The sequence below is a fragment of the Papio anubis genome, chromosome 7 (assembly GCF_008728515.1).
Source record: "Papio anubis isolate 15944 chromosome 7, Panubis1.0, whole genome shotgun sequence".
In the NCBI taxonomy this organism is placed as follows: Eukaryota; Metazoa; Chordata; class Mammalia; order Primates; family Cercopithecidae; genus Papio; species Papio anubis.
In genome coordinates, this window is record NC_044982.1 from 91,953,853 (window position 1) to 91,977,047 (window position 23,195).

Consider the following 23,195-nt stretch of genomic DNA (forward strand, 5'->3'; position numbering starts at 1 on the left):
AAAAAAATTCAATATCTGTTTTTTGCTATATTCAAACAAAATACGAAATGAAATTTACTCTAGCTGTAAAACTCCAAAATCATCAAAGTGCAGCCCAATAGCTAAAGAAAACTCAATGAAGGCCCATGACCCCTCTGCAGGGATGGGTGATGCGAAAGGTTTAGATTAAAACTGGTGCAGATAAATATCTTGAAGATCAGATTTTTATCTGAGCGCTAAGCAGCCCTTGAGTCTTCAGAGGTGCTCTGCAAATGTCAAGAGAAAAGAAGCTCCTTCAAGGCTACAGCACTTCTTTCCACGTTGCTATTAAGCTTGGAATGCCAGAGCTGTACGTTCCCTATGAAATTTCCAGCTAAACTGTAAAACTCAAACATGTGAAGAACACTTAAGGAGAATTGTTTTACCCTCAGTCTCTCTATCAAAGGTAACTTTGTAAATGGGCTTCAAGAGAATAACTTGAGGGTAGAACAGACTGTGTCCTCCTTCGCTTAATCTGAAAACAATGAAAGGGTATTTTCTCTTTCTGTCTGTCTGTCTCTCTCCCTCTCTCTCAATGTCTCTCTAGCATTTCTAGAGAATCAGCCTCAGATGGCTAGCTGACTATTGCTGAATTCTCCATTACATTTTAAATGATTTTGTTGATCCCCTTTGTCAGGGCTTGGGTAAAGACTAACGAGAAGTTTCCAGAGAAGCTCAATGAATGTAGGGCCTACTTTCAGTTCTGAGTTTTTCCCAAGACTATGTGGCCTTCCTGACACCCATCCGGGACAGGACAGTGCTGTCCCGTTAGCTGACTCTGCTGTACAATCCACTGCTCTTTGCTTATTGATCCCCTAAAATCCAAGCTTGTAAAGCTTTAATTTCTCTACTGAGGGAAACTTCACTTTGTAGAGTGTATTTGCTTTTTTTTTTTTTAAAAAAAAAAGTGTGTAGTTCTTGTTTATTATAAAAGCATTAAAGAAAAATTTAGAAAATAAAGAGAAGGGAAAGATCTCTTCCAATTGCATAGTGCTTTATAATGAATAACAAGAAAACATGTTTTTCTCTAGGTTTGGCTATTTTTCTTCATTTTGGTGCATCCATTTGCATTTTTCTCTAAGCACAATGATGGTTATTTTCTGAAATTTTGTATGATTATAAAAAACGATTTGGTGAAAGCTAAAAGAAAGTTTACAGGTCTGTAAATTGTTCTTTCTAAAATTGTTCTGTCAGGTCGTTGGAGATTTTATTTACATTTCTCCTCATAGGTCACTCTCTGGGGAGTTTCCCCAACCAACAGCAGGAAGCCTTTGCAACCTGCTCAACCCAACTCTACCCCGCATGTCCAACTTTCTTTATTATTTTTTTGGCACTGGCCAGCCTGTGATACATATAGGTTCAAGTGTTGGTTTGTTGTTAAGTAGAATCTAAGCACCATGAGCTTTCAGTTTTCTGGTTAAGATTCAGATTCAAATTCAACAATCGTTTATAAACTCTGGAGATCCACACTTATCTTACCCAGTAGTTCCCTAAAGCAAAGACTGAGACACCAGAATCAGATCAGATATACCCCTCAAGTTCACCATGAATTGGCATGTGTTGTTCATTCTATCACTTGTTCACGCATTCCACGGGCATTTTCTGCACACCCACCAGGTACCTGAAGATGTCCAAATGGAAACAATCTTCCTGTTCTTAAAGATGAGTGGCCAGCACCGGTCCAGGGTGAAAGAAAGGTCAGACTGAAAAGAGTGGCATCAGAAGTCAAATTAGACAAAAGATGGTGAGGGGAATTGCAGCATTGGCTATATTTAGCCAGACCCGAGTCATTCTCTTCTGTTGAAGTATGCCGGGTCCATGGAGTTAAGAGAGAAGGGGAAAAGAGGTGCGTTCCGGTTACATTGGGACCATCCTCTGAAGGATTAAGCAAACAAGACAGGAACATTATCTCAGTTCCTTGTCAGGCCTTCCCTCCAGGAATCCTAGCCTAAGCCTCTTTCTGTCATAATCAGTCATTTGTCTCTTCTACACTAGCCCTGAGTGGTCCATAGTCCCTCACTGCCCCTTTCCTTCGCCTGCTCATTATCAGTGTCATGTTGCCCGCTGCCTGTCGCCCCTCCACATAACTCATAACTCACAACAGACAGTGAGCTCCGGACAGTTGAAATCAGGCACAGCAGCTCCAGTGCCCAGCCTGGCACAAGGAGAGGGTTTATGCCATCGTTGGAGGAGGGAACAAGTGAACAAAGAATCAGCAAACAGACTCTGGACCTAGACGTGGGCAATTCATGAGATGAGAATCTCATTGATGCCACATGGTAGTTATCACTGAGACCAAACTTTGCCATGAGTTTTTAAAAGTGAAATGCCAAATTAAGGCACATTAAACAAAGCATAGCATCCAGAAACAAGGAGGTTATTACACAATCATCTCTGGTGAATGGTGGTCAGTTCCAAGCAGCTGTTTTAATAGGAATGTTTTAACAGGAATATTAATTAAGTAGGATATAAACAAAGAAGACTGATGAAGAGGTCTGGCCTGGAAATGCTTGCCATACAAAGAGTCGTTGGCCTCCCAAAAGAGGGATTGTTTCATTTAGGAGAACAGGGACTGAAGGAAAATGTGATACCAAAATGTGGATGTTTAAACACAGACATGTGAAAGATGTCCTATATGACTCAAAGGGAGAGCTGTTAAACATTCAGAAGAGACCTATTTCATGCCAACAGAGGGACAGTTTTATCATGATTAGAGCTACCCAGAATTACGTTGGATTATTTGGTGAATGAGTGAGGCTTTTTGCCACTGGAAACATTCAAGTAGAGACAGCAATTTTAAAGTTTTGTTTTATTCTTTTAAGAAAAGTATCAAAAGTGTTGGGACAGATGGGTCTCTCTTTCAAGATAATGGTTCTATGACCTCTGACTTGCTGAAATAAGCCCAGAATACTCAGAAAAAAAAGGTCGTTATAGAAGCAGGAGATTTATCTCATTATCCCTGGATGACTGGGTGACTTTAGTAGGAAGCGACTGCACCCAATAAGTGCTGATGATACCGGTAAGAAATTGAGACTCACAGTTAATGAAGCTAGAAGGATGAAAAAGTGAAAACAGAAATATCATTGGGGAGGGTGTGACTACCATCAACAAAACTGGGTGCCAAACACTGTATATAATCTTCACAATACCATGAAGTCCCTAGTATCATCTTCATGTCACAGTTGAGGAAAAATAGGCTCAGAGATGTTAAGTAGCCAGTTCCAAGTCACACTGTCAGTGAATGTCAGTGTCAGCATTCAAACTGAGACTTATTTTATACCAAAGTATATGCTATTTTTATCTCATGATGGCCTGGAAAAGAATATTGCCCTACTTCTCTGGATGGCTATTAGAGGACTGACCAAAACACGAAGTATGTAGAGCTGTTCTGAATGAAAGGAAAATGGTAGGAGTTTTCAGCAGATAATGAGGACCTCAGTATCAAGAGACACAGTTTTTGCTACGATCTATTCACCATACCTCTAACCTCTCTGACCACCCAGACACGGGTAAAAGAACAGGGATCATTTGACAATGAACACAAAGGAACAACTCTCAAATTGGATCATGGATCAGTATAAGAGGGCAGGCATTTAGAAGCAGCTTTTTATTAAAACTAAACCAAAACAAAAAGCTAAATACTTTAGGAAACTTCTTTTTATTATAAGTGGCATCCTAAATGTTCTTAGGTTTGTATTTGTTTCCATCTTGGCTGATTTTTCCCACTGGCTAAACTACTGCTTGGGCATAGCAAAAAGATCAGGGAAAAAACCCACCATGTGGTATTAACTTCTACGAATCTTTTTTGACTGCAACTTATTCATCTTCCTCTTAGTGCCATACGCCAAGTAACAAATTATAGATCCCCTTACATCTTAATTCATTCACATGGATATCTATGAAGAGCTCCAATTTTGGAGGAAGATACAGGATTTTTAAAAATAGAAAGTCATATACCAAAATAGTTAAATAACATGAAAAGATGTTTGACATCATTAGCCATTGGAGAGTTCAAATTAAAACCACAATGAGATATAACTACACACTTATCAGAGTGGCTAAAGCTAAAAATAGTGAAATACCAAATGCTGGGGAGGACGCAAAGAAATCAGATTACTCACACATTTCTGGTAGCAATGTAAAATGGTACAGCTACTCTGGGAAACAGATTGGCCGTTTCTTATAAAGCTTAACATGAAATTATCATATGACTCAGTGATTGTACTCCTGGGCATTTATCCCAGAGAAATAAAAACATATGTTCATATAAAAAACCTATACACAAATGTTGATAGCAGCTTTCTTCGTATTAGATAAAAACTGGAAACCCAAATGTCCTTCAGTGGATGAGTAGTTAAACAAACTGTAGTACACCCATGCCATGGAATACTACTCAGCAATGAAAAGAAACAAACTATAGATATATACAGCAACTGGATGACTCACAAGGAAATGATGTTGACTTAACACAGCCAATCTCACAAGGTTATGTACTGTATGACTCCATATATATAACCTTCTTTTGAAATGGCAAAATTTTAGAGATGGAGAACAGATTAGCAGTTGCCATGAGCTAAGGAGGGAGAAGAAGCAGGGGAGAAATGGGTATGGTTGTGCAGGGACAGTTAGGGGGACCCTCACTGAAATGTTCTGTATCTTGACTCTGGTATTAGATACATAAATGTGATTAAATTCCAAAGAACTAAATATGCACGCACACACACACATAAAACACAGAAATGAGTACATGTAAGCCTGGAAAATCTGGATAAGATTGATGGATTGTATCAAAATTGATTCATTGGTTGTGATGTTATACTCTAATTTTGCAAGATGCTGCCATTGAGAGAAACCAGGTAAAGGGTACATCGCATCTAAGTTTTCTTTCTTACAACTACATGTGAATCTACAATTATCTCAAAATTAAAAGTTAAATTTAAAAAATTAAAACAATTAAAGAACCTAGTTGAACTCCATTTGCCTGGTTCTTGTAATTTTCCACTCTATTTCACTCTGCTATTCAAACTCTGGATGGAGGATAATCATAGGTGATTGTGGTGATTAAATAAGATGCTGCTTGTAATGTCCTTAGCTCAGTGACTTGTACATAGTGTTTATTCAATAAATGTGATCTACCACTAAGGGAAACAAAAGAATTCACACACCTGTGCTTGATCTCAAAAGTAGATGGGGACTTTGTTATTTAGTTCCTTTTCTAATACAACCATGTGAGTAAGTAAATGAACACAGGGCCATAGTGGGTTGGCTGCAATTTGGAAATCATTCATTATTTTAAATCTCATTGTATTTTTGACATGGAAGGAGATAGAGGCACAAAAAGAGGGGGCTACCAGCTAACTCAAGACAGTGCTGAGAACCTTTGCTTTCAGCCTCCTTTCCTTCTGTACTCCCCTGAAGATGTGCCACTTGACTGTTTTGGTGTGTGTGTGTGTTTTTTTTTGGTAAGCAGGCAAGGTATGAGGGGTACACATAAGGAAGAGAGAAAAACCTTTTTCTCACCATCTCATGCTTTATTTACCCTAAGTTTCTGTCTTCTGTTGTGCCAGTTTTTAAAGCTACATACCCTGCTGAGATGTTTACATGTCCAAAGAGAGCAGCAGAGGCTCCTGGGCTTCAAAGAAGGAAGCAGTCTGCTCAGACACCATTCCCTTCAGCGTTTTGGGGTCAGTGCTGCTGACATGATAAGTCCATGCATCCATACGTATCCAAATTTCCTGTGTGTGCTTTTTAAAAGCACAAAATTAGAGTCATCTCGCTCTTTTTGAAATGGCCCAATTCCCAAGAAGAATGGGAGAGGGAGCAGAATAGAAAAATCTTAATGAAGCAGGAGAGGAGCCAGACCCAAGGTGCGAGCTTGCTATTGTGGTTGAGACTCTCCTGCACATGCCCACAGAAAGGCCTCACTGCCTGCCAAGCCTGCTTTCTCTACAAGTAGATCCAATAGAGAACAGTGCAGGCAACATTGGCACCAGGAGAGGTCTTGCCTTAGCCTCCTCCTGCTCCAGAGTCCAGTGTTTTCCCCAAGGTTTGGGAACCAGGGAAATATACCATATTGAAATGAAAATCACCAGGCAGAGCTGACATTTTCATCCACCCAAATTTCTAAATGAGTTTGTTGGGAAGATAGCCGCCAAATAAAGCTGGCAGTCACCTCTGAAATTGCATTCTGCATTCTGCCACTCTAGGGCACGTTATGGAAAGTGACAGCAAAGGGATCTCAAATTTACTAAGGGTGGGAAGATTGCTTTTGCAACTGCCAGGGTCAAGAAAAAAAAAAAAAAGGAATATAATATATGCAAAGCGCACCCATAATTCAGTATTCAGTCTTCAACCTTTATTCACTCATGGCACAGACTCTCCTGTGCAAGGCACTGTGTGAGGTGCTGAGGCCACATGGGAAACAGACTTATTCCCAGTCCTCAACAGAGCTAACACCCCTGAGGGCTTGGCATGAAAGGTCATAAAGACCAATGTATGTTAGGTCTGGGAGAACAGGGAAGACATCTAAATCTTTCCAAATCAAGGAGGACCTCCCAGACGGGGCTACCTGCTCAACTAAGACCAGAAAGTTTAGAAGGAGGAAACCAGGAATGGCATTAGGGGAGAAGGATGGATGGAGATGAGAAGAAGAGATGGGGAAAATGCCAAGGAGTATAAACAAATGAAGTGTCCCAGAGCAGTGGTTCTTATTAGAGGGATATTTTTGTCCTCCCCCTACCCCATGCTTTCATTGCCAAATCTTGCAATTTGGAGGGATATTTTTGGTCACTTTAACAGGAATGGGTAAAAGCCAGAGATGCAGCTAAATATCCTGCAGTGCCCAGGACAGCCCCACCACAAAGAATTGCCCAGAACAGAGGTCGATAGTGCCAAGGCCAAGAAACTGGCCTAGAAACAAGATTTGGGGCAGGATCTCTTCTCAGAACCCTAAATAAAATAAATGACTACCCATTCTTAGGTTCTGAAAGAAGTTAAAATGTGAGTTCCTTGTGATATTTCTGGGTATTGGCGTATTATTCTCACTTAATTTTCAGGAAATTTTTTTCAGTGGATGAGGAGGTAGAGCCAGGGGAAATCAGTAATGGGAGAAGGGGGTAAAAACACACATGCATGTACTGAGGTTTGCAAAATTATTTCCAACAGTGATGTCTCTACTCTTTGTTTTGTACTTTCTATCATTGTTTCTCCCAGTACCTCCGGCATCTTAAGCCAAGCTATTGCTTTTAGTCTTTTTAAAAAATAAAAATAAATAAATAAGTAAGTAAATAAGCAAGGAAGACTTCAGATTCCATCAAATTGATCAATGACAACTTTACAGATTATTAAAATAGTTTAAAATAGGATTACCCAAATAAGGCAAGTCGGGTAAAGATCCTAACATTTTGTTTGAATACTGAGATTATTTTGGTCATATTATCTGTGTTAAGACACTCATAAATAGGCCCTGGCTTATACTTCAGCTCTCATCAGTATTAATATAAGAATAAAAGTGTGTCATAAGGATTCTGAGTCCACTAAGAACATTTCCTGGGAAACACCGACAGTGAAAAGCAGTGACATGTCTGGGTTGGACACTAAGATGTGATATAAAATCCCCCTTTCTCATTTCCTATCTTGACAATCCATACAACCCTTAAACAAAGGGGGCGAAATCACTTTTGGAAAATCTTCTTACAAAGTGTGAATATCTAATAGCCCAGGCACATGGTCAGTTAATGTATTTGAGCATACACGAAGGAATTTGCTGAATGCTGACAGCACTGGGTAACACTTCATTTTACTACTGCATATTTATGAAATTAATGATATAATACCATCCCTCCTAACTTTAACTCTGGATGATGGTATTTGATCCTGTGGGAATACATTGTCATTAAGCCCAGAATTAAATGCAAGAATAATCTCAAATTTTGAGGAGGTGACAGAGAGAGATGAATATGAGAGACTACATTGTATATATAAGAGCTTAATGAGAACAAAGTAAAACAAATAAGAAAATAAGCCAGGTATTTTTCCCCAATATGCCAGTTAAGGTTTTATTTTTACAGAAATGACCCATGCTCACTTATATGATTGAGGGATTACCAAATCCCAAATCCTGTCAGTCTAAGTATATGTTTCATCTCCAGATGAATATGTCTACCATAGACTCCTTGCCTCATTGTAAAAATCTGACATACAAAATGTATGTATATTAGAAACAGAAAAGAAAAACTCCTTAATAGCCTGTCCGTGTTCTGTTAGCTAAAAAGGATTTTTATATACTTATAAAAATATTTTAATTGATTATGGATCACAGATTTTTACTGTGGAGATATATAGGTATGATAGCATTATCAATTATCACCAGCTAATGAATATGGCAGCTATTTGTAACTATTACACTTTTTTCTTATTTTCAAAATCCAGCTTCCATTGATAGTATTCAATGAGTGATCCAAAAGGTGTCTATATTTCATGAATGAAGTCAAGGATATTCTCACAATGGAATATCAAAATAAGAGTCAAATGTCTCTCCAAAATCACTCGGGGTTGGAAAAAATGTAAAACGAACCTTCTTGTCATAGGGGACACTCAATAAAAATTTTGCATTCTAAATATTCTAGAACTGATAGTAAGAGGTGACTTTAGTGGTTTACAACCACAAAATATGCTTGTTACTCTTGATTAGGGATGGCCAATAGCATCCGTACAGTAGATTGCTGGTGGCCCTCTGGTGGGTGGGTGGGTGGGATAAATTATTGAGACCAAGTGTGACCTAGAGCAAGGTTTTTCTTCAAAGTCTGTTATGAGTATGGAAGTAGGAAACAGTGGAATGAACATTACATAATAGCCATATCAACTCTGAATTATTTCTAATTATTGAAATGGTAAAGTTCTAGAAAAGGGCCTCAAGAACTTTTCTTTAGCTAAACAGAGTACTTGTGAATTTACTTATGTACATAAATCGTGTTATACTTTTGGTATTGTTTTAGGCATACAATTTATGTATTTGCTACACTTAGTTGGTCACATGAATTGTAAGGATTGAAGACAAAAACTTATTTTAAATTTTAATGCAGGACTCCCACATTCCTTCCCCAAACACATCACACTGATTAGGAATTTATGTCTTATCATGAGGCAAGGTTTTAAGGGGACACTTCCTTTTTTATAGGCACATTTTATGATAGATAACTAATGCCAAAGAAACTTGCCCTGACCTTTCAGGCTGTAACTAACTAAAGCAAATTAATAAAAGTTATGCCTGTAAAATAGTAAGGCAACACAGAACCTCTGAAAATGCAGCCAGAAGGTCTAAAATAAAGCACAAGAGAAAAAGTAGAGAAGAGAATTCAGACTGTAGGAGCAGCAACAGCCACGGAAATGTCTTTGATCAAAAATGACTTGGCAGAAGAGTTTTACTCCAGTAAAATTTTCACTGAAGCCAGTGCCTCAGGCCTTAATTGCAGCTTCCGTGAGAATTAAGAAAAGTAGATGAAGCAGGCGAAAACTCAGTGAGGAAGCGGGAAGAGGCAATCTTCTGATCTGTTCTACATATTTCTGCAAACAAGAGCAATCTTTACCCAGAAAAGAGTTGAAATACGGAGTCTATCACTGGGGCTGATTTTGGAGACTATGTTATACTATATATACATACATAACCACACATGCATCCACCTCCATATACATTGCAGAAAAACCTCCATTTAAAACGTATTTCACTGTGATGAAGTCGTTTGAATTTCAATTACGCGGTAAACTTAAAACAGTTATTCTCTAAAAGGCTTGTGCATACATAACCGTACAATACGTATTTTAAAAGTGCTGTTTCTAATCTCGTTGCTGAATTAGCAAGCGGGTTCCGTATTTAAATTGTTAATTTCATTCTAGAACAATAATAATGCTAAATAATAAAAATTCTGTGAAACATTTTAATTCATCTGGTGTGTTGCTTTATCTTAGGCTGCTACTGAGTTTCAATTAGGAGCGTATGGAAAAACGAATAAACTATTAGACTGTCTCTTTTATTTATTTATTATTTATTTATTTATTTATTTATTTTGTATTTTTGAAAATTAAGATTTTTCAGCTACTAAGCTAGTTATTAAAGAGCCACAGCCGTCCTGGGCTCCTTGCAAGAACAATGCGGCAAATGATCGAGGTGGTGCCGGCCAGGCTGATGACTTTATACGCTGCGTCCCGGCTCGGTGACCCACAAATCTCCTTTGATATGCCAGGCAGGAGAAAGAGCTTGAAAGGATCAGGAGGAGAAGGGCCCGATGAAGCCATCATGTGACAAGAATCCTAAGACTGCCGCGGAAAGAAAAAAAAGCGAGATTCGGGCAGGAGCGCGGGGAGGCGGGCGGCGCGGGCGCGGCTGATAGAGACGTCGGAGCCGCCCGAGTGACCCGCTAGCTGCTCAGCCGGGGCGCCCAGACCACCGAGGACGCGGGCCGGCGCGGGCCAGGCGGAGCCCGGGAAGCAATCTTCGCTAAATTAAAGAAATCTCCATGGAAATTAGCATGAAACATTTTCTAATCTCCCGCTTTTCACTGCCGACAAGGGTCACTGGTTTAGCTTCCCTCTTATTTTATTATTCCCCAGCCACTTCCCCGGCGTCTTTATACCTTCCATCCTGCCACGAGTTTTCAGCCCGTCTATATTGTGTCTTGCTGGGATTCTTAACCCTTTTAGGCTATCTTTTCTGAAAAAAATAGGATAGTATTATTATTGTTGTTGCTGCTGTTATTGTTATTATCACCACATCCACCATTAACATGCTAGCTCTTCTAACACAATTACGCGCATGGGAAGCCTTGGAGAACATTGCTCTTTCTAATCTCTGGGCAGTGCAGTCACTACATTGCACCCAGTCACTCCCAAACCCGGCTGCCAGATGGGCAAGTGAAGCAGCTGTTCCCTTGCTTAACCGTGGCATTACAGTTTTCGGGCTGCTCCTCTCTGTCGCCTTGATTGTCTGACAGAATGAAGTGCCACCAAAATCGGCTACTCCTAAGGTGCGGTGCACCAGGCAACTCCCACCTGGGCATGGAAGGGGCACAGCTCCAAGCAATGTGTGTGGGTGCGTGTGTGTGTGTGTGCGCGCGCGCCTCAGGCATGTCACCTAACCTTTTTGAGCCACTCTAAGTCATTAAGAAAGTGGGAATATTACACCCTTATAAGGTGGTGGAAAGCATTATGGGACGTGGTGGAAGTGAAGCTTTCTACATATTAATAGATACCCAGAAAAAGATTTTTAGTATTAAAAGTAAGAACACATGCTGCAACAATTTTAAAAATTGATGACAAATCTTAAGATGTGAAAATTACATATTTAGGTCTCTTATTCATTAAACATCTCCAACTGGAGCTTTGAGAGTCAGGACTCTACATCCATAAAATCAATTATAAAAGGAAAAAGTATTAATAACGTTATTGAGTGCTTACATATGCTAGATAGCTTTAGGGACACTGGCTTATTTAATCCCTAGGGCATCTCAACTTTAGTGGGTTCTTTGAAGTCAGAGGCTGTGCTGTTTTTTATTCATCTAGGTATTGCTAGTCCGTGAAATAGTTCCTAACAGAGTAGAAGCCTCTTGTTACTATCAAAGGCCTCTCTGTTCCATATTCTGCACTCAGAACCATACATATCCTATTCAGTCATCTCAAGAACTCTGTGAGTTAAGCATTGCCGCATTTTGTAGATGGGAAAACCGCAGAGAAAGTAAAGGAGCTCCTGCAAATCACACCTTCAGTAGTCAATGGCGATGAAACTTGAGGACCTGATTCAATTCGCCAAATGATCTCCATTCACTGAAAGAGAAAACGGAAGCAAAGAGAGGTGAAGTAACTTTCCCAGACTCACACGGTGAATGCATTGGCAGATCCAAGATCTAGATCAGGTTTACCCAGTCCTGGTATCTATGCCGTCCTTCTCCACGGCAGCTCAGGAAGGCAACGGGCTCTCATTTTAAGAGTAGTCATCTAATTTCAGGCTTCAATTCCACACTTTGTATGAGCAGATCTAGCCTTAGTAATCTTTATCAGTTTGTGAAAAAGTTTATATAATATAGTCTTTGCCATTTTTATGTGTGTGGAAATTTAGAGATCTCTTTGAACCTTTACAGGCGACTAAACATCGCATTCCCAGACAGCACAGGGTGTGTTGGAAACAAAATTTCAAAAATAAAATCTGTTTTCTTCAACAATTTTTAGACAAGACCAAATGAGAACCATTTCTAGAATACTTTGTTGATCTGCTTTTATCTTATTGTGAAAATGTTAATTTTTTGGTATGGAACATCAATTCCATAAATACTGATTTTACATGTAAATAAAATTATATTTCAGATTCATAGAGAAATTTACAATTGAAATAATGTGAATTATTTTATAAAAATTGACATTTTGAGACAAAATACATTTGTTTTTAACCTTGGTTTAGTATCTCCAGTTTCCTTTGTGGGTGTGTATATGTGTGTATTTACATGTGCATATGTACATATGTGTGTGTACATATATCTTCGATTACTGAAAATTGACAGAATGATGGCAACAGTCTGTAATAGGAGGAAAGTTGGTAAGTTTGGTTATTTCCTATCTATTGCAATTAAGAAATAAAATCAGTGTACTTTATATTGCTGCTGATTTTATAGCAAGGTTTTTAATGTATATCCATTTCTTTCAGCCAAAGGCCCAAATAAGGTTTCCCAAACCGATAACATTAAAGAAACTGTGTCCTACTGATATTTGGTCTATAGTTAGGAAGGTTCCCCAAAGTCCTAAGGCATACTTTGGAATATTAACCGCTGTTGATGTAAAGTACCAGGATCCTGAGTTCACAAGGTAGTCCTAATCCACATCCTCTTCATCTGCTACTGTCCTCTCGGTTTTCAAGGCACCTTTATCCCAAGTCTCCCCTCTGAGTGTTGCTCTCAACCCCACCAATGAAACGTATGGTTTACCCAGTCCTAGGTAAACCTGATCTAGAGGAGAGGACTTATGCTAAAGTACTTACTTTTGCAAAGAAATGGCATTAAGAAACCAAAGGCCAGCAATAAATACACTGTAAACATAATTGAAGTTGGCATACTAGAAAAAATGAGTGTGTTTCATGTGAAAATTTAAAATGATAATTCCAGTATACTTATGCAGGTATTAAAGCATATGAAAAGGAATTCTAGACAAATCTAAGTCAAAGATGCTTAATTGCAGAGGATATTAAAGGCACAATTCCTAACAGATAAGAAATAAACAAAAATATCCTAGCAAAGAAGCTGTAAATATGAGGAGGTTGTTAAGTTTGTGATTGTTGAATGGATCTTGCATTCATATTTCTAGAGAGACCAGTGACTACCGAGGAGCACACTGTTCCTTACCCCATCCTACCACTTAACACGTCTTCATTGTGTTTTTAAATACCCAGCCCACCCTCATACAGCCTCTTACTTTAGGAAGGCTGAGCCCTTCAGCTGCGGGCCTGTTTGCTCCAAGGACATTCTAATTCCATTTCGAAATTAGCTAAAGATTGAACGTTTGATTCAATTCTGGATAATGAGTTGCTAGAAGTTGGGGAGAAGTTTTCCTCATTCTTAGAGAAGTTAAGGGAGACTAGTTCACCTCTCTCCATCACCAACATATACAAAAAATCACGTGCAAGGCTGATAACTATTATCACAAGCCATCACAGTATATAGGTTTAGGGCAAAGTAAAACTCTTTGTAGAGCAAAGCAGTGAAAAGGGAAGATTCTGGGTACAGACAACATTAAGTCTTCTCATCTTGAACCTCCTCTTAGATGAACTTATAGTTTCCATTTTTTACTGTTTCAACCTGTGTGAGCTGTTTTTCTGTAGGCATAATTAAAAGCATCCTAAATGATGCATGCTGAGCTATTCCAGAAAAATTGCATAATAATTTTATTAATTAAGACTCTGTGGGATGCTGAGACAGGTGTATCACCTGAGCTCAGAAGTTCAAGACTAGCCTGGGAAATGTGGCAAAATCCCACCTCTACAAATAAAATACAAAAATTAGCATGACATGGTGGCACACGCCTGTAGTCCCAGCTACTAGGCAGGCTGAGGTGGGAGGATCACTTGAGCACAGCAGGTCAAGGTTCCAGTGAGCCATAGTCATACCACTGCACTCCAGCCTGGGTGACAGAGTGAGAGCTTGTCTCAAAAAATAAACAAACAAACAAACAAATAAATAAAGTTTTTAAGTTTCTAAAAAAAGAATCTGACATACTCCTCTAACGCTGTTTTCCTATATATTTGGTTGCTTATCATTGACTGGCTTTTCATATGTCAACATTTTTGTCATATAATTTTCCGTAGAGCTAGTAGAGTCATTTTTCCTTTACCGTGGTTGACTGAAGTTTTCTTTTTCTACTGATAGATGGGAAAACTATCCTTCAGCTTCACAAGTTGGTATATGGAAACTTTTAAATAAATATATTTATTAAGTTGGGCGCAGTCGCTCATGCCTGTAATCCCAGCACTTTGGGAGGCCGAGGAGGGTAGATCATGAGGTCAAGGGATCAAGACTATCCTGGCCAACATGGTAAAATCCTGTCTCTACTAAAAACACAAAAATTAGCCAGGCGTGGTGGTGGGCACCTGTAATCCCAGCTACTTGGGAGGCTAGACTTGCTTGATTCTCCTCGGGAGGCTAGAATCGCTTGATTCTTCTCCGTGGGGAGGTGGAGGTTGCAGGGAGCTGAGACTATGCCACTACACTCCAGCCTAGCAACATAGTGAGACTCTGTCTCAAAAAACTAATAATAATAATAAAAATAAATATATTTATTGAAGTACAACCTACATGTAGAAAATTGCAGAAAGCATAGCAGTGCAGCTGGATGACTTTTCACAAGGTGAGTGCCTCCAAGAAACCACCACCGAGATAAAAAAAAATTGAAGTTTTGTTAACACGCTGAGAGCTTCCTCATGTACCTTCCTAGTCACTAACTCACTCTCCTAGCCAAAAGCACCAGTATCATAACGACTAACACCATAGATTCATGCTGCTGCTGCTGTTGCTGCTGCTGCTGCTGCCACTGCTGGGGTGTGTGTGTGTGTGTGTGTGTGTGTGTGTGTGTGTATGTGTGTGTGTAGAGATGGGGGGGTCTTGCTTGGTTGCCCAGCCTGGTCTCGAATTCTTGGATTTAAATGATTCTCCCACCCTGGCGCCCTCAAAGAACTGGGATTGCAGGCATGAGCCACTGCACCTGGCTTGCTTATTTTTAAATTTTATGTAAATAGACTCACACTTGATGTATCCTTTTGAATAATACAAAGTATGTGTTCTAATTTTTCTGACTACCTTTAGTTAAATATTATGGTGGTGGTATTCTTCCACTGTAGTTTATTTTAGTTGCCGTATAGTATTTTGCTGCATGACCATAGAATTAATTGCTTTTCAGTTCTACTGTTTTTGTATCAGAGTTAAGTTAGTCTTTTAAAACAAGTTGTTTCCCTTGTATGATTTTATATTCTTTAAAGGAGTTTGCATAAGATATTATTTTTTCCTTAAATGTTTGACAGAAATTAATGGTGAAGCTACCTTGTCCTAGAGTTTTAATTGATGGATAGCTTTCAATAACATATTTGATATATTTAATAATGCTTGTAATTCCTCTTTCAACAGATTTGCAAGGCTGTCTATGTTTTCCTAGGCATTTACTAAGAAATATAACTGATCAATATCATTGGCATAAAATATTTTTAAAATCTCAATATTTACTAATATTAATATAATTCTCCCATTCCTGATTTTGGTAATTAGCTTTTTCTTACTTTTTAGTCCAGCAGTCTAAAAAATTGAGATGTTAAACTTTGATATTTTTCTCTATTTTTTCCTATTTTGTTAACATAGTTGTGTTCTTAATATTGCTTTCTTCTTTTTACTTTTTTTTGGAAATTTAGTTTAGTCTTCTGATTATAACTTCTTCAGAGGACACTTGCATGAACAATTTTCAGCCACTCTTTTTTTTCTAATATATAATTTTAAGACTATTATTTACCTTTATCTACTGTTTAAGTTGAATGCCTCCTTTCTTTTCTTTTTCTGTCTTTTTTTTTTTTTTTTTGAGATGGAGTCTCGTTCTGTCACCCAGGCTGGAGTGCAGTGGTGTGATCTCGGCTTGCAGCCTCCCACCTCCTCCTGGGTTCAAAGCATTCTCCTGCCTCAGCCTCCTGAGTAGCTGGGATTACAGGTGTGTACCACCATGCCTGGAGAATTTTTGTATTTTTAGTAGAGACAGGGTTTCACCACATTTGCCTGGCTGGTTTCAAACTCCTGACCTCAAATGATCCATCCTCTTCAGCCTCCCAAAGTGCTGGGATTACAGGCATGAGTTACCGCAGCTGGCCTGAATCCCTTCTTTTGAAAAGTTGCATTTTTATTGTCACTCAGCAGAAAACATTCACTCATATGCATCACAAATTCTTTGACCTACAGATTCTTTAGAGGTATACTGATGAATATTCAAATATTAGAGCTTTTCCTCTTTTTCTATTGACTTTTAGCATTATTAATATAATTACACTATGAGTACAGAATATACTTTCTAAAATTTCAAAACTTAGAAATTTGTTGAGTTATTTTATGGCTTAGCATATGGTGATTTTGTTAAATGTCTTATGTGTATTTGAAAATATTATATATGCATAAGGTATTGAATGCAGATTTCTATCTACGTAAATAAGGTTAAGTCTGAAAATCGTAATCCAAATAATCTATATTCTTATTAATTTTTTGTCTATTTCTTCTAACAGTTGCTCAATGAGATGTATAAAATCATACACTTTTTCTTTTTGTTTGCCTTTTGTTTGTTTATGCAATCAGTGTTGTCATCAGTTTAAAATAATGAGTTATAAAATAGTATTTGCAAGCCTCATGGTAATCTCAAATTTAAGAAGAAAAAACATACAATGGATACACAAAAAATAAAAATCAAGAAAGTAAATCACACCACCAGGGAAAATCACATTCACTAAGAAGAAGACAGGAGAGAAGAAAAGAAGGAAGTGAAGACCACAAAACAACCAGAAAAAAATTAACAAAATGAAAGGAGTAAGTCCTTACTTATCAGTAATAACGTTGAATGTAAATGGACTAAATTCTCCAAATGAAAGTCATAGATTGGCTGAATGGATTAAAAAAAAAAGACTCAGTGATCTATTGCCTACAAGAAACATACTTCACCTATAAGGACACACATAGACAAAATAAAGGGATAGAAAAAGATACTCCATGCCAGTGGAAACTAAGAAAGAGTAGGATTAGCTATACTTATAACAGACAAAACAGATTTCAAGATAAAAAAACTGTAAGAAGAGACCAAGAAAGTCATTATATGATAAGGGGGTCAATTCAGCAAGAGGATATGACAATTATAAATATTTTTGCACCCAACACTGGAGCAACCAAATATATACAGCAAATGTTATTAGAGCTAAAAAGAGAGAAAAACCTGAGTACAATAATAGCTGAAGACTTCAGCATTGGATAGATCTTCCAGACAGAAAATCACCAAAAAAAATTACACTTAATCTTCACTATGGAACAGATAGACCTAATAGGTATTTTCAGAACATTTCATTCAATTGCTGCAGAATATACATTCTTCTTCACACCACATGGATCTTTCTCAAGGATAGACCACATGTTAGGTCACAAAAGAGTCTTAAAACATTCAAGAAAATGGAAATAATGTCCAGCATCTTCTCTGACCATAATGGATAAAACTAGAAATCAATAATAGAAATTCTGGAAACTATACACAAAGAAATTAAACAATATGCTCCTGAATGACAAGTGAGTCAATGAGGAAATAAAGAAGGAAATTGAAAACTTTCTTGAAACAAATCATGATGGAAACACACACAACATACCAAAACCTATGGGATACAGCTCAAGCAGTACTAAGAGGAAAATTTATAGCTACTAGCACCTACATCAAAAAAGAAAACCTCAAATAAATAACATAATGATGCATCTTAAAGAACTAAAAACGGAAGAACAAACCAAACCCAGAATTAGTTGAAGAAAAGAAATAATAAAGACCAGAGCACAAATAAATAAAATTGAAATGAAGAAAAAAAAAATTCAAAAGATCAATGAAGTAAAAAGTTGGTTTTTTGAAAAGATAAACAACATTGGCAAATCTTTAGCCAGACTAATGAGGAAAAAGAGAAGACTCAAACAAATAAAATCAGAGATGAAAAGGCAACATTACAACCAATACTGCACAAATTCAAAGGATCATTAGTGGCTACTATGAGCTACTACATGCCATTAAATTGGAAAATCTAGAGGAAAAGGATACGTTCCTAGACACATACAACCTACCAAGATTGAGCCATAAAGAAATTCAAAACTTGAACAGACTAATATCAAATAACAAGATTGAAACCATAATAAAAAGTCTCCCAGCAAGGAAATGCCTGAGATTGGATGGCTTCACTGCTGAATTCTATAAAACATTTAAAGAACAACTAATACCAATCCTACTCAAACAATTCCAAATAATAGAGAAGAAGACTTCCAAAATCATTCCACAAGGCCATTGTTACCCTGATACCAAAACCAGATGAAAATACATCAAAAAAGAAAACTATAGGCCAATGTTCCTGATAAATGTTGATACAAAAATCCCCCCAAAATACTAGCAAATTTAACTCAACAATACTTTAAAAAGATTATTCATCGTGACCAAGTAGAATTTATCTCAGGGATGCAAAGATGCAAATCAATCAATGTGATACATCATATCAACAGGACGAAGAAAAAAAACCATATGATCATTTCAATTGATGCCAAAAAAATTATTTGATAAAATCAACATTCCTTCATAATATTATAAAAACACTCAAAATACCAGGTATAGAAGAATGTACCTCAACATAATAAAAGCCATATATGACAGACCCACAGATAGTATCATCATGAATAGGGGAAAAGTGAAAATCTTTCCTCTAAGATCTAGAACACGAAAAGGATGCTCACTTTCACCACTGTTATTCAACATAGTATTGGAAGTCCTAGGTAGAGCAATCAGACAAGAGAAAGACACAAAGACCATCCAAATTGTAAAAGAAGAATCCAAATTATCCTTCTTTGCAATTAATATGATCTTATACTTGGAAAAACCTAAAAACTCCACCAAGGAACTATTAGAACTGATAAACAAATTCAGTAAAGTTGCAGGATACAAAATCAACATTCAAAAATCAGTAACATTTCTAAATGCCTACAGTGAACAATCTGAAAAAGAAATAAAAAAGTAATCTCATTTACAGTAGCCACAAATGAAATTAAATACCTATGATTTAACTTAACCAAAGAAGTAAAAGATTTCTACAAAGAAATCCATAAAACTGTAAAACACTGATTAAAGAAATTGAAAAGGACACAAAACATTTGAAAGATATTCCATGTTTATGGATTGGTAGAATCAATATTGTTAAATGTCCATACTGCCCAAAGCTATCTACAGATTCAATACAATCCTTATCAAAATACCAATGGCATTCTTCAAAAAAAAATTAAAAAGAATCCTAAAATTCATATGGAATCACAAAAGACCCAGAATAGCCAAAGCCATCCTGAGCAAAAAGAACAAAAGTCAAGGAATCCCATTTCCTGACTTCAAATTACACCACAGAGCCATAGCCATAGTAATCAAAACAGTAAGGTACTGAAATCAAAACAGACACACATACCAATGGAACAAAATAGAGAACCTAAAAACAAATTCATACATATAAAGTGAACTCATTTTTGACAAAGGTTTCAAGAACATATGTTGGGGAACGACAACAACAACAAAAAACAGTCTCTTCAATAAATGGTGCTGGGAAAATTGGATATCCATGTGCAAAAGAATGAAACTAGACCCTTATCTATCTCCATATACAAAAATAAAACAACAAATCAAAATGGATTAAAGACTTGATTAAAGACTTAAATCTAAGACCTCAAACTATGAAACTACTAAATGAAAACATTGGGAAAACTCTCCAAGAAGTGGGCAAAGATATCTTGAGTGACACCCCACAAGAACAGTCAACCAGAGTAAAAATGAATAATGGGATCACATTAAGTTGAAAAGCTTCTGCTCAGCAAAGGAACCAATTAGCAAAGTGGACAACCAATAGAAGGGGAGAAAATATTAGCAATCTATCCATCCGACAAGGGATTGAGAATCAGAATATATAAGGAGTTCAAACAACTGTATAGCAAAAAAATCTAATAATCTGATTTTGAAAATGGGCAAAAGATCCAAATAGACATTTCTCAAAAGAAGACATACAAATGGCAAACATGCATATGAAAAGTAACTGAACATCATCAATCATCAATGAAATGCAAATTGAAAGTGCAATGAGATATCATCTCACTCCTGTTAAAATGGCTTTTATCCAAAAGATAAGCAATAACAAATGGTAGAGAGGGTATGGAGAAAAGAGTATGGGGAAAAGACCCTCATACACTATTGGTGGGAATGTAAATTAATACAACCACTATGGAGAACAGTTTGGAGGTTCCTCAAAGAACCCAAAATAAAGCTACCATACAATCCAGCAGCCCCACTGCTAGGTACATACCCAAAAGAAAGAAAATCAGGATATCTAAGAGGTATCTGAACTCCCATGTTTATTGCAACACTATTCACAATAGGCAAAGTTTAGAAGCAACCTAAGTGTCCATCAACAGATGGATTGATAAAGAAAATGTGATACATATACACAGTGGAGTATTATTCAGCCATAAAAAATAATGAGATTCAGTAATTTGCAACAACAGGGATGGAACTGAAGAATAATAAGCCAGGCACAGAAAGATAAACTTGGCATGTTCTCACTTATTTGTGGGAGCTAAATAGTAAAATAATTGAACTCATGGAGATAGAGAGTAGAAAGATGGTTACCAGAGGCTGGGAAAGATAGTGTTGGTGGTGAAGGGGATGAGGAGACGGTTAATAGATACACAAAAATAGAAAGAGTAAATAAGATCTAGTATTCGATAGCACAACAGGGTGACTATAGCACAGCAGGGTGACGATTGTGTTACCTTGAAAATAACTAAAAGCGTATATATATTTGGATTGCTTGTAACATGAAGGGTAAGTATTTGAGGGGATGGATATCCAGTTTTCCTTGATGTGATTATTGCATCATGATATTGCAGGCCTGTATCAAAGCATCTCATGTACCCCAAAAACATATATACCTACTATGTACCCACAAAAATTTAAATTTAAATTTAAATAAAATTTTACACTAACTGTAAATTATCTATTTCTCCTTTTAGCTTTATAAATTTTCATTTTTTCTTGAGGCTACCATTTTAAATGCATACATATTTATAATTTTTGTATCATCCTGGTAGATTGAACCTTTTCTTATTATGAAATATTTTTGCCATAAAGTCTACATTGTTTTCTATTATGATAGCTACACTGGCATTCTTTTGTTTAGTCTTTGTGTGGCTAAATTTTCTCTTTTAATGTTTTAAATTGTACTTGTGGGTTTGTGTGTTTATACATATATCTTCTAAATCCTACACATATATGATATAAAGAAAGTTCATATATACTATTTATGCTTTTCATATGTAGATATACATGTATAATAGTTCATTTTGCCCAATTTGATGATCATTGTCAGAAATGCATACAATCTTTTAATTAGAGCCTCTATTTACATTTAATGTAATTTAATGTTACTATTGATAAATTTATAATTAAATTCTCCATCTTACTATTTTTCCTAATTGTCAATGTATTTTTATCTTCTCTTTCTACCATGATTTGGATGAAGCAAGCATTTTTTATCATTCTACTTTTCTCCTATATTACAATTTTAGTTACATATTATTTTCCTTTCTTTCATTTCATTACCATAGAGATAACCACATTCATCCTTGATTTAAATGCTAATATAAATTAACGCTTACCACTTCTTAGAGAGTTTAAGTCCTTTATATATTAGGACTTCAAATAATGCAGTATTATTTCATATATTCAAAATCTATTTGAATACACGCACTTATTTCGTGCCATTGATATTTAATTTTGTGGCTCTTCATTTCTTTCTTCATTTCCTTGTCTTAAAGTCACAGTTTTTTCTTCCCGAAAACCTCCCTTTAATAGTTCTTTTAATATATGTTCCTTGAAATAAATGATCTCCATCATATATATGTGTCAAGAGATCTGTAATCTTTTTTGATGGATATAGAATTTGAGGTTAGTAGTTATTTTAAGCACTTTAAAAGTGTCATTCAATTTTCTTCTCTTTCCCATCATTTGTAATACAAAGTCAGCTGTCAACTTTACTATTGAAATTTTAAAGTAGTGTGTCATTATAGTTCTTCAGCTGCTTTTAATTTTTTTTCTGTAGTTTTTGTTTTTAGTCTTTTTACCTGTGATATGCTTTCACATAATTTTCTTTGTATTTATCTTGATCTATGTTTACAGTCTCTTGCAATCTATGGCTTGATGCTTTTCACCAGTTTTATAAAATTCTTGACCAATACCATTTCAAAATGTAGCCTCTACACCATTCTTTCTCCCCTATCTTTAAGGTGTTTTCAAATTTCAAGCAATTTGAATTTTCATTGCATTACAAATATGCTTGCACTCTTCTATGTAATTTTTTACAGATTTTGGTCTCTGTGCTTAATATGGATCTCTTCTAGTGGACTATCTTTCAGTTAACTGGTCTTATATTCTCCTGTTTAATCTGCTATGAAACCCATTTATTCAATACTTAGTTTTAGTTATTTTATTTTTCAATGCTAGATTTTTCCCTTTGATTTATTTTCATTCTAGTTTACATGGTAAAATCATCCATTTTGGCACTCAATTGCCTAGAAAATATTTATCTGGTCACCAAATCATTTCTAAACCATTCCTATGATTCATTCCACTTTGACTTTTTCTGCTGAATTGGTGAACCTCATATGTAAGGTCACCTTGCACCAGAAGTGAAGATCTTACAATGAAGCATTCACAGAGGCTATACTCGAAGAATGTTGACACATATTCAGGAAGACAGAGAAAAGCCGGCATGTCTAGGGAGACAAAAACGTGAATCCCTCCAACTTTGCCTGTTAAGCCCCCAAAGTGCAATGTCCATTGTCCATCAACAAACTACACAATACACA